The 10482-nt window shown below is 41.1% G+C and overlaps 1 pseudogene; it reads right to left on the bottom strand.

The window, feature by feature from the left end:
* Positions 1–4575: 4575 nt before the first annotated feature.
* On the bottom strand, positions 4576–4686 carry LOC116913006 (annotated as a pseudogene).
* Between the last annotated feature and the right edge of the window lie 5796 nt (positions 4687–10482).

The raw sequence follows: 10482 nt of genomic DNA, 5'->3' as shown, positions 1-10482 counted from the left end.
CTGTGGGAGGCCATTAAAATCTGGCTATCACCTGGGAACCATGGAGAGAGGGACTTTCCTCAGCATGAAGGTGAGAGTCCTTACTGATCAGAGGAAATAAGGAGGGAGGTAGTTAGGTGATGAATAGGGGATTCCTCAGCTGACTAGGGAACAGGCATTTCTGCTGCTCTGACTCACCTGGTGTTTCTTTATTTCACAGGTTTCCCAGAACAGAGACAGACTAATGATTGTCCAATATATGTTTGAATATTGTTTTATTGCATGTCCAGGGTTACAAGTTTAGTCCCAATTAAAATATACAAACAGAACAGATTGTTCTTATTATTATTGACCCTGTAGCTTCAATTTAAAAAATGTACAGACTGTCACCTCCAAAACAAAGACATATATGACAAACTGCTTTTTTTATTGGATATTTTTTTAACTTAATTTCAAATGTTATCCCCTTTCCCGGTTTCACGTGCAAAAACTCCATCCCATCCCCCCCTTCTTCATCCACCCACCCCTTCCCACCTCCCTGCCCTGACATTCCCTTACACTTTGTGGGTGGGGGGGGTAATGGGGGGGGTTAAGCATTGGCAGGACCAAGGGCTTCTCCTTCCCATTAGTGCCCAACAAGGCCATCCTCTGCTATACATGCAGCTGGAGACATGGGTCTGTCCATGTGTACTCTTTGGATAATGGTTTAGTCCCCAGGAGCTCTAGGTTGTTGGTACTGTGGTTCTTATGGCATTGCAAACCCCTTTGGTTCCTTCAATTCTTTCTCTAACTCCTCCAAGAGGGAGGGACGCCATTCTCAATTCAATGGTTGGCTTCGAGCATTCACCTCTGTATTTGTCAGGCTCTGGCTGAGCCTCTCAGGAGACAGCTATATCAGGCTCCTGTCAGCATGCACTTCTTGGCATCAGCAATATTGTCTGGTTTTGGTGGTTGTATATGGGCTGGATCTCCAGATGTGGCAGTCTCTGGATGGCCTTTCCTTTGGTCTCTGCTCCAAACTTTGTCTCCGTATTGGCTCCTATAACTGGCTGTGCTTGCTGTTTTAAAGTACTCCACGCAAACAGAAAATATCTGAACTGCTCTTTTTATGAATAGCAAATATTAATACCTAATTCTTTTACTATATGTTTCATCATCTACTTCATTATTTTAGTCAATATATCTGATTTACTGAATTCTGTTCATCCAGGGATATACACTGTAACTATTCTCCTGTAACCTATTCTCATGGCCAGTCAGAGTTTGTCAGAAGTCTTTGTTTACCCTGCACCAATTGTGTCATTTTAGTTTGGTCAGGGCATATACCCCAAGAAGATTCCTAGAGTAACGGCCTCATCTAGCTATGTGTTTACCTGTGCTTAATGATCTCCAGGACATAAGGAAAACTTCTGAATAGTGGCCAGATAAAGTTAATTTTAGGATTTTCCTAAAATGACTCAAAAATTATTTTTTTCAGGAAAAGATATAAAATGAATCAGAATGCAGAAGTTTCCCAGGAATGCAACACACAGAGACCAAAACCCAAAAGTTAGAGATAGAGGGACAGCGATTGTGGCAATCCGCTCAGCTTTGCTAGAACCATGTCAAGCAGCTACACTGCCTTCAGGACTCTTGCTGTTTGTTTTCAGTGGATACTGTTGTTCCACTACATAAAATACAGGCACCAGTAACAGTATAGGGAGCACTGGGAACTGAAAATATAATTTCTCAAAAGGGACTACCTGAAAGCTCCCCAGAAATTGTGACAATGATGATTGAAAATAGAAACAAATACCCATGTTACTATTCCCAGACCACACAAACCTCAAGAAGAAAGACCGAAGTGTGGATTCCTCAGTCCTACTTAGAAGTGGGAACAAAATAATCATGGGAGGTAGAGGGAGGGAGGAACCTGGGAGGGACAGAAGAAGGGGAGGGAAAATGGGACCAAATCAGGTGGAAGGAGATAGGAGAGAAGTACAGAGGGTCAGGAAATTGAACTGAGGTGTGTCGCAGTGAGGGATGGGGAGCTGGGAGTAGCCACTAGAAGGTCCCAGATGCCAGGGAAGAAAGAGGTTTCCAGACCCAACAAGAATGACAGTAGTGGAAATACCAACCAAGGGGAGCTAGAAGAGACCATATCCAGAGGTTAGGCATGGCCCCTGGTTGAGGGATGGAGCCACCCACCCATCTCAAACATATTAACCCAGAGTTGTTCCTGACTAAAGGAAATGCAGGGACAAAAAGTGGAGCAGAGACTGAAGAAAAGGCCATCTAGAGATGCCCCACTTGGGGATCCATCCCATCTGCTGACACCAAACCCAGACACTATTGCTGAAGTACTTCTTGACAGGAGTCTGGTATAGCTGTCCTCTGAGAGGTTCCGCCAGAGCCTGACAAATACAGAGGCTTGCAACCAACCATAGCACTGAGCATGACAACCCCACTGCAGGGGTTAGGGAAAGGACTGAAAGAGCTGAAGGTGTTTTCAATACCATAGGAATAGCAACAGTATCGGCTAACTAGACCCCCAAAAAGCTCCCAGGGACTAAACTACCAACCAAAGGGTACACATGGAGGACCAGACCCATGACTCCATCTGCATATGTAGCAGAGAATGGCCTTGTCTTGCATCAATGGGAGGGGAGCCCCCTTGGTCCTGTGGAGGTTCCATGCCCCAGCTTAGGGGACTGCTAGGGCAGTGTGACAGGAGTGGGTGGGTAGGAGGATGAGCACCCTCATAGAGGCAGGAGGACAGGGGATGGGATAAGGGGTTTGCTGAGGGGAAACCGGGAAAGAAGACAACATTTGAAATGTAAATAAGTAAAATAACCAATAAAAAAGAAAGTAGAAAATGTATCAATAATAATTATTAATTTTCATAGCTTATATATTTCAATGCATTGTATTACAATGCTTCAAGTATCTACTTGTATTCCCAAAATATTTTTGAGGTAATCTTCAAAACTTAAATTATTGAACATCTTTTATACAATAAACACGTACAAGACAATGAGAAATTTTGAAAAGTACTCAGGTAATACACATTATGCCTTGGAGTGCAACTAAGATTTTTTTTTAAATCTAACATATTAAAATATTATTGGAAAGCAACACACAAGAATGAAAATGCAGTTTACAAATTAGCTATAGATGGCTAATCCAATGTCGAGGCCAGCAAGGAGCACAAGCAGCCTCCTTCCTCTATGCCCTCAAGGCCAGCTCATTCACACCCATTTGTCAGGGCCAGCTCTGTTGTGTTACACAGGTGAGGTACAGGACCTGAGTGTTGCATCCAGTAAGGAACAGGGCCAGTTCTTCTCCTCTCATGACCCCAGGAACAGGTCTCTCAACTGATACAGATTACAGAAGACTAGAGAGGAGAAGAGGGCATCTCTCCCTCATCCTTACAACCACACAGTGGACAGGAGGCAGGGCTGGCTCTCACACAAACATGCCCAGGGCTGGCTAACCTGCAGCACCCATATCTAGGGCTGGCTCTGCTCTGTTGTCTAGATGTGACACAGTACCAACTCTCCTGAGTGATAAAACTGATAAGGGGCAACGCAAGATGTCCTGCTCTCATGCACCAGGGCTAGGTCTCTCACCTGTCACAGACAGAAAGTAGAGATGAGGGTATCTCTCCCTCACCCACGCTACCTACATGGGAGATAAGTTGGCAGGGCCAGCCCTCCCATGTTCACACCCCCAGGGCGACTCACCAGTTCCTAGAACCAGAGTCAGCTATGCTGTACTTCCTTGCCAATGTGCTCACCGAATTCTCTTCTACTAGTCAGCTCTCCTGCTCTCATGGCCCCAACACCAGCTCTCCCATGATGCCCACGCAAGAGGCAGGGCCAATTTATATAGACCTCAGACATCATGCCCCTAAGTGGCAATCCAGGCCAGAGGCCTTTGCCTGGCCTTTGGTAGTACCCCTACTGCTGCAAGTCCACAGACCCAGACATGGCCTTGAGAGGTACCACAAGCCAGGCCCCACCATCATCCCACATGACATCACCAGTTACTCACGTTAAGATTATCCTCACTACTCTTGGGTCTCCAGTTCTGCCTCTCTTCATTGTGCCCAGGCCTTTCTGTTTCCTCTTTTTTCCATTTCTTTACCACATACTTGCTCCTCTAAATGGTGCCCAGGATCTCTTGAGTGACTCTTGCGACCATTTACTCTTAGGAGTTGTCTCAGTGCTATGTACAACTCATACATTATGGGATGGGGCAGGGGTCATCTCAGTTATGCCCCTCCTCCACTAGGCCTGTGCAGGGCCTGACAGTCATCTCAGGTTAGCTCTGTGTTCAGGTCCCATGGCACCCGACAAGTGTTCCTTTCAGGCAGCCCATATGGCCCCATGTGGGGTTGTTTGGTTTGGGCTCACTTTTGACAAGATTCTGTTGCCTTTGAGTGGGCTTCTAGTCTCTGATTTGTTACAAGCAGAGTTCGTCTAGTTTCCAGCTAGATCCCCTCCCTGGCATCTCATCTGGCCAGTGCTGTGCTCAACCTGTAGTCATCCAAGCTAGTTCCCAGTCTGGGCCCCTGGCACTAGGATAGTAAACTTATGACCATTTCAGCCTTGTTTTTTTCAGAGAATATTAAGCTTCTAACAGTGTTCAGGTCAGAACACTGAGCTTAGACATAGTCTCTCTTCTCTCTGCCACCTACTGCCATGGATACAATACTCTAAGGGCAAATAATTAGGTATACTTAACCCACCACGTTAATGCTGCACTCAGAGCAAATGTATGTCAGCTTAGTGATTTTTCTCTTATAAAGGCTATTGTAAAATTGGCAAAGACCAGGGTGAGAGTCATAGATGGTCCTGTAGTTCTGAAGTGTAAAACACTCTTACCCATAATCTCCTACAAGGATCTTCCTGGTTTCTGAGTTAACATTATAACATGAGTGATTAAGTCTGCGTTTATACTCGACCATCCCTGTCTCACAGTGCGTGAAACGCCTATGACATTACTGACTTTTGAAACAGAAAATAAATGAAATATTATATTATCCAGGCAAATCAACACAACATCGATGAATAAGACCTAACTGAATATTTTAACTACAACTTTTCACTGGAAGGATGCTGTTGCTACTCACTGTCTTTGGAGCTTTAAATTGGTAGCTGGTCCCTAGGTCAAAACAGTTGCAAATAGATTAGAACAGTGCTTAATGATGTTGTCTGGGGAAACTGAAAGTAGGGAAATAAGGTGGAAATTAGGAAAGAAAGCATTTGACATTCAAAGTGAAACTAAGGCAGGACCTGACTGAAGAAAAAAAATCCGAGTATTTCAGAGTAAACTGTATGACTCACTGCTTAAAGGGCTAAAATACATGGATGAGAATGCAGCACCCATAGAAAGGCAGTGTGGTGGCCTGCGCTAGTAATCCCAGAACTAGGGAGGTGAATATGTGATGCCCGAAGCTCACTGCCCAGCCATCCTAGTCTAAAATCTGGAAGTTTCATTTGATAGTAAGAGCCCCATCTCAAGATGTAAAGTGTCTGGGCTGCAGAGATTACTCTGTGTTAAGATCATTGGCTGCTTTTGCAGGGGGCCCAGTCGTGGTTCCTAACATCTACATCAGTTTTCAAAACAACTGTTAGTTTAATTCTAAAGAAGGGGGAGGAGGAGAAGGAGGAGAAGGAAAAGGAAGAGGAGGAGAAGGAGAAAGTGGAGGAAGAGGAGGAAGAGGAGGAAGAGGAAGACACCTGGAACACATCCTGCAACATTACACAGGTGACTACGCAAAACTTGAAACACAGAGAAACCTTAAGTCCATTGGAAGCATTTATTTCAACACAGAGAATGCATTTAAACTTTTGCTGTGTGGTTGCTCTTGGTGGTAGATCTGAAAAGTACTCTGGCATTATGAATATGCAGGGTTTTGGTGCTCAGTCGGGATTTAAGGATGTTAGTGAAGGAAATCAAGTATTCGCTTTCACCAGGTTCTTCTACGGTACAGATGTTGTGGTGTGCCACACTCTGGGAGATGTGTGCTTACTCTAAAGCTTACCCAAGGAACAAATCATTCCCAATACCCAGCTCCAAGAACAATGACTTATCCAGAAGAAGAAATACTACCAAATTAAAATTTAAAAATAAAGTTTTTAGGCACAACATTATATATTCTAAATTTTGTAAGAGAGCAAATACTTATATACCACAAAATTCAGGATTGTTACACAGGTAAAAAAGGAGTTACCCTTGTTTCAGTGAAGAACTATAAGACAATCCCAACTCTTAAATACATTTGGGCATATAACTAAGCTTAATTATCCAGTTATAATAGTGAAGAAAATTCAGGTAATGAAGCTTAAGCTTCGGACTATAGCCATTTTAAAAATCTAACATATATTGAAATACTATTTGAAAGCAACCCATGAGAATAAAAATGCAACTACTCTTGACACACTAATAGTTATAGATGAATTTGAAAGAATTTAAAGTTGTAGATGCCAGGTGATATTTTGAATTTTTCTATGGTTTAATTCTTATTTCATACTGTATACTGCCTGTGGTCTAATTTAGGAACTAGGTCTTATTCGATAACATTATCTACATGTATCTTTTTTTACCAAGCAAATATCTGCATACATTATATGCTTTAGAGATAATTGTTTTCCTATTTTTCAGGATTCCATCCAGTTGCTTCATTGGCTTTCCCACCACTCATGATTGATCATATTTCCTCTGTGTTTCAGTATAACGGTAAAAAAATATAATATGAAAAATAAGGAGAGACATTCAAGAGCATTTACTGTACTCAGCGTTATGTACGTTCTAACTCCTGTTGACTATGCATCTTCAGTTTCAGACTTTTAAAACCACTTCATTTTTCTCGATTGAACTAAGGGACGTTTGTTTAACAGAACTTGAACTCGGTGAATTCCAATGCACTGTCATGTTTTCTATAATCCACCATGAAGTATCCTTATCAGGCAGATTGCTTGGTTATTTATTAAATCACTCTTGAGCTGCAGTATTGATTTCCCTAGTACTGTGAAGGAGAACTTGTGGAAAGAGGATGTGTCTTCAGAGAACGATTGACTGATTGGAATTTCAGTACTGTGGAGAGGTTGGGGTGCTACAGAGCCTCGGTTTAGTTACCTTAACAAAACTGTGGGTAGTTCTAACCTACCGTGCAGCCATGTCTTGCAAACCTCCATGTCAGAACTAATATCTTGTGACTAATAGATAAAAAGTTATTTTTTTAGGATAATCACACCAATAAGAATGACAACTTTGACAAACATAGATGATTTGTTTCATAGTTTCTTATGAAATAGTTGACAAAGAATTAACCTATTTTTATTTATGGAATTCTGTAGAAACACACATAATTTGTTCTCTAATATTAAACTAGTTAATGACTCATGTCAAGGTATTTGTATCCTGGGTTCTTATTTGGCAAGTTTAAAAAGAGGGAGTAAGAATCTGTATTTTACACAAGCAATCATGTGGCACCCATATCCCCACATTTGGCAATGACGTGCTGGGCTATGCAATTTATTGAAAGCTAGTAGTGTGTCCCTGATAAAATACATTGAGTATTTCTTATAATTGTCAAGGAAACAGTAAGAAATTATCTTGCTACTGTTTACTGTAAAAATCTAAAATAATACTTTGTTAATATATATTAGAATTTGAAGCCTCTAAGGAAAACACAGTTTCTAAATATAAGCACACATTTACAGTGTACATTATCTAAGATTTGAGCTCCCAAAGAACTTGTCCATGCTGTTGCAATTACTGAGTTCATATGAGATGCACTTCCATTATGTCTGTAGAAGAGTTTGCTTGGAGTCCTTCTGGTTTGGGGTTTGTTTTGTTTTGTTTTGTTTGTTTTCTTGCTTGTTTGCAACATAGGTTTTACCTAAAAAAAAATTCAACTGTTACATAATTTCTTGTGCTTCTTATATATTATTCTGCTGACGTTTTTTGACAAAATTATCCAGAACATTACTAGAAAATGGTGATTTGGTGTATTTTGTATATTTTGTAATACTTGGAATTACAATTACTTTTTTATTTGGTGTAACTATTTCCCCCAATATAATAAATTTCAATCAAGTACATCATGTTTTCACAAGTATACTCTAAGTTAATGTAAGCACTATTTAAATCATTTTCAGTTCCCACACTGGAATCACTGAAAAAGATCAGATGAAAGATCCTCTTGGGTTGTGTGTTCTTTAACCTATGGGTATGCGTCAAATGTGCTGAGCAGGAGATCATGACTGATTAATGTGTCCGCAGCAGAACAACAATGGAAGTCAGAATAGAAGGCAGCAGGAGAGATGAAGACAAAGGCATAGGAGAAAGGTGAACGGTGAATGCGGGGGTTGTCTGATGGGGGGAGAAATAGGAGAATTCTGAATGCTCCTGAAAAGAATCAGAACGGCGAACTAGAAAGCCACAAGCATAGGGAAAGGTGATGGGTGAGAAATCTTCTATTTTTAGTATTTATTGAATTCTATTGTGGTAATATTCTGATCTTGGTAGACCTCGAGCCCTGAAGGAATTGAAAGCTTCCTTTTAAAATTCCCAAACTGTCAAAAACTCTGACCCAGAATTGTTCCTGTCTGAAAGAACTGCAGGGACAAAAATGGAGAAGAGCCTGAGGTAAAAAAAAAAAATGTCCAGCAACAGGCCCAAATTGGGATCCAGTTCAAGGGAAGGCCCCAAGGCCTGACACTATTACTAATGCTGTGTTGTGCTCATAAAAATGGGGTCGATCATGACTGCCCCACGAAAAACTCGAAAAGCAGCTAAAAGAGTCAGATGCAGATATTTACACCCAACCAATGAACAGAAGCTGGTGACCCCTGTGGCTGCATTAGGGAAAAGCTGGAAGGAGCCAAGGAGGAGAGTGACCCCAGAGCGCAGGAAACCAGAAGTCTCAACTAACCTGGACCGCCTACATCTCTCAGACACTGAGCCACCAACCAGGCAGCATGCACCAGCTGATATAAGGCCTTCCAACACATATACTGCAGAGGACTCCCGAGTCTGGACTCAGTCAGAGAAGATGCACCTAACCCTCAAGAGAATTGAGGGCCCAGGAAGTGGGAAGGTCTGGTGGGGTGAGGGTGGGGGAGTCGGGACATTCTCTTGGAGATGGGGGGCAGGGATGAAGGAGGTCTGGGATGTGGAACAGTCAGAGAGTGGACTGGGTGAGGGATAAAATATGGACTGTGCAAAAGATTAAATAATACATAAAACAAAGGAAAAGAAAAAAATTCCTAAACCTTCAATCACCGCTTGAGTGAACAACTGCATAAGAGTTCCCCGTTGACACTTTTTCTTCATTCTTTCTAGACAAAGTAGTTTGAGAGTCAACTAGTGTCAAAATATAATTTTAAAATATATCGGTGAGAAGATATTCGCTGGATGTTTCTGGAAAACACTTCTCTTTGCCTGGACTGTGGTGGTGAAAATGGTGTTTTCAAAAGCACTTCGTTAGAATTTTGGCACCAAATAAATTGAACACATGCTTAATTTAAAAAAAAAAATATTAACAGTCCTGTGTTCTCCTCCTATCCCTTTGAAGTTTGCTCTCCATGGAAAGGATTCATAGTTCACATAGAACGAAGCATGAAAGAACCACAGTGGTGTCTTTTTAAAAATATAATAAAACGTGGTAACTTGAGAAATGAGACTGAGAAATCTCAAAGAGACTGCCATGGAAAACAGCTTCACAACACAGGAGGAACGATAGCCAGGGAGACCACTGTGTTAGCCACCATGAGGTAAGCTTCCGTGCTAGTTCAAAAGGCTCTGAACTCACAACTCACTTGAGGGGCATTTTCTTGACTTGAATATTGACAGGACCCTCCCCCCTTGCATTAATTCTAAAGGAGGGAGACAGTGGTATGGTATGCACACAGTCCTACAATCTTACTAGCAGTTCAGAAAGTTATACTAATTATTATAGAAATGTAGTTTTTTTAATATTTACCTAACCCTACTACCCTGATAAACTTAATTATGGCTTGTAGAAGTTTCTGTTGCTGGTGCTAGTGTTTTACTTTAAAACTCATCTTAAATGTAAATTTAAAAAAACTTTCATTATTTTGATTTCCTTCATTTACACTGTCACCTTGATATTAAAATTCCATCTGTCAGAGCACATATCTTTTCTCTGTTCCTCACTTATGACCTGTTGGGATTTTGCTCTTCCTTTGATGCAGTTAGGGTTTGTACATTTCTTTATATTCCTCATTTGCTGACTTTTTCCTTCCCAAAATTGCCTTTATGTATCTTCAAGTGCTTTTCCTTCTAGTAGTGAAATGATCGTAGATTTCATAGTTTTTGAGTATGCTGACCCACTTGTATTAATTTTTGAAATGTTAAACATATACTATTTAAAACAACTCCTCTGGTTATGCTGAGTTAGCATATATACATACAGTGTATACAAAACATAGCACAATATATATTTATCGTTCTTTTTTTTTTTTTGACTTTGAGTCAATTTTATCAGGAAAG

The sequence above is a fragment of the Rattus rattus genome, chromosome 11 (assembly GCF_011064425.1).
Source record: "Rattus rattus isolate New Zealand chromosome 11, Rrattus_CSIRO_v1, whole genome shotgun sequence".
Taxonomy (NCBI): Eukaryota; Metazoa; Chordata; class Mammalia; order Rodentia; family Muridae; genus Rattus; species Rattus rattus.
This window is presented reverse-complemented; position numbering and strand designations above follow the sequence as displayed.